Genomic DNA, 2,937 nt, shown 5'->3' with positions numbered 1-2,937 from the left:
ATTATATTCTTTCCCTTAGTAAATTTGAACATTTCAAATTACCCTACCTTAATACTCTTTATGAGCTACCAATGGGATCTAATGGACCTACATATCAAAAGCACCAATGGTATGAGATTAATTGGCTAAACTCATTAACCAAGTTAATCAATATTCGTTAACTGTGGGTACACTCCACTATAGACTCATAGTACCACTTTTCTCACTGCAGATATATTTATGTGTCTACGGATATTGACCAATAACAACAAGTTAGTCCTTCACAAGCATTCGTAAGACCAACTAGGTTAAATTACCATTTTACCTCTAGGTTATCTCTACATCCTTAAGTATTAGTGCTCCTCTCATGAATATCTTGTTTGTGGTCCAACCATCAAACATAAACCCCTCTCGAGCTAGTGAGAGGGTAGGGCTCTTTGTTCAAGTCTCGGAGACACCATTTAAGGGAACATTCTTCTACTTACCCTAAAGTCAAGAAGAAGTGAATGCCATCTCATGAAATTATGTTCCAAGCTCCCCACTCAATCTTGTCCCCAAAATGGTAGGCTTATTGAGTCAGTGAATTAGTCACTCTCATCCATACAAATTAAAAGACAATCCCTCATGAACAGGAGTCCATAATTCACTTAGGATTAAGACTACATTGCCTAGGACATCCTAGTGAAATAGAAACCTGACTAGTCAATGGAATTACGTCTAATAGTTACTTTTTCGTGGTCCGATCTTATGCAAACTCATTGCATAGGACACCTCCACTCGCATATCTCCTACACGAGTGCATTAGAACATTGAATTTGTATCAAATACAAAGTGGGTCATATCCAAAGTGTTACCAGGATAAGGTACCCAGCCATCCATATACTATAGACCCTTTAGGTTGTATCTTGAACACTGATCCCCATATGTCTCTGTTGGGGTTAATGCCCTAAGTCTCATAGGGTCTTGTAGTTTGTAATTGTATTGTACAAACATTTTATTTATTTAATAAAATGGATGTTTTATTTGACATTTAGAAGTATTAAACCCAAAAACCAAAAACCTAACATCCAAGGTTATCATCTGTAGCTTAAACATGTATGTGAAGACATATGGGTGGATCATGTTTAAGTGATAACCTAAATGGTCTGTAGTAGATGGATAAGATTAGATACCCTATCCTAGTGACACTACGAATACGACCCCCTTTATAGATGTTACAATTGTTGTAAAGTGGTACAAAAGATTTGATCCTGATCATTCATGTGGAAACATGTGAGTGGTGGTATTCTGTAGAAAGGAGTTTGTATAAGACCGAACCACGAAATTGCGGGAATCCTGTGAAGAGACCATAAGTGGAAGCGGATCGTCCCAAATTTTACAATAAAACAACAAAATTTATGCATTTAACAACAAATAATACAGCATGCATTCAATAATTAATAGGAAAAAAATAAATAGGGTTTGAAACCCTTACTTTTGAAGAACGATTCTTCAATTGAAATTTCCTCGAATAATTGGACAACACCACAATGGCTATCGTAGTATTCTATGGGATGTGAACCCAGGAAGAGTGGGCTCTGACTATTTTGGATTTTGAGAGGGATAGGATTAATTAAGAAAGATCAGAGAAGAGGAAGAGAAAGAGTTTTTTTATTTTATTATTATTTTTTTTTTAATCACATAACCCTCTATGTGTTTTTTCTTTTAGGAAGAAGAAGAATTAAAGCCCCTCACCACTCCTACCCATTGTGGAGAGAAAAAGGGGGAGAGAGTTATAACTCCCTCCCTAAAAAAATATTGAAATTAACCTTAATTTGATTGAAGAAGAAAAGTCTGATGAAGAGTGTAAAGAAGAGGATGCCAACGCATCCGTAGCTGCCTACAATGCAATCGTAGCAAAAACAAACAAAGAAGAAGGATCGATCGCAATGCATGAAGAAGAGCCAAAAGAAGAAAGAAAAATAACGCAACCTTCTCTCGTGGAACCACCAACCCGTGAACTAAAAACCCTACCAACACATTTGAAGTACGCATTTCTGAGGCAGGATGAGAAGCTGCCAGTGATTATTTCTTCTGCACTCAACGAAGATCAAAAGAATGCGTTGATGAGCATTCTCAAGAAGCATGTGCGAGCAATCAGTTAGACGCTTGTTGATATCAGAGGAATTAGCCCCACGTACTCATGCATCACATTCTTCTTGAGGATGACCACAAAGAAACCATTGAAAATCAATGCAGACTTAACCCTGTGATGAAGGAGGTCATCAAAAAGAAGATTATCAAGTGGCTGGATGTGGACACTATCTATTCTATTGCAGATAGCACGTGGGTCAACCCCGTGCAATGTGTGCCGAAGAAGGGAGGAATGACGGTAGTCCTAAATGAGAACAATGAATAATACCGCAAAGAACCATCACTGGATGGTGCATCTGCATGGACTACCACAAATTGAATGCGGCCACATAGAAAGATCACTTCCCTTTACCATTCATCGATCAAATGCTGGACAGATTAGTAGAGAACGATTTTTATTGCTTCTTTGATGGATATGTCGGGTATAATCAAATCATGATAGCTTTTGAAGACCAAGACAAGATAACATTCACCTACCCATATGGGACATTCGCTTTTCGCTGCATGCCGTTTGGCCTCTGCAATGCGCCAAGCACATTCCAAAGGTGTATGATGGTGATCTTTTTAGATTATCTCGAGGACTCAGTAGAAATATTTATGAATGACTTCTCCATTTATGGGAACACTTATGAAGTCTGCCTGGCCAATTTGGAGAAAATTCTGAAAAGATGTGAAGAGATGAACCTGTTGCTCAATTGGGAAAAATGTCACTTCATGGTGAAGGAGGGAATAGTGTTGGGACACAAAGTCTCCCAAGACGGGTTGGAGGTGGACAAAGCAAAGATTGATGCAATTGAAAAGCTTCCACCTCCAACCAACATGAAG

Source organism: Benincasa hispida, chromosome 12 (assembly GCF_027475165.1).
Source record: "Benincasa hispida cultivar pf3 chromosome 12, pf3_genome.v1.1, whole genome shotgun sequence".
In the NCBI taxonomy this organism is placed as follows: domain Eukaryota; kingdom Viridiplantae; phylum Streptophyta; class Magnoliopsida; order Cucurbitales; family Cucurbitaceae; genus Benincasa; species Benincasa hispida.
This window is presented reverse-complemented; position numbering follows the sequence as displayed.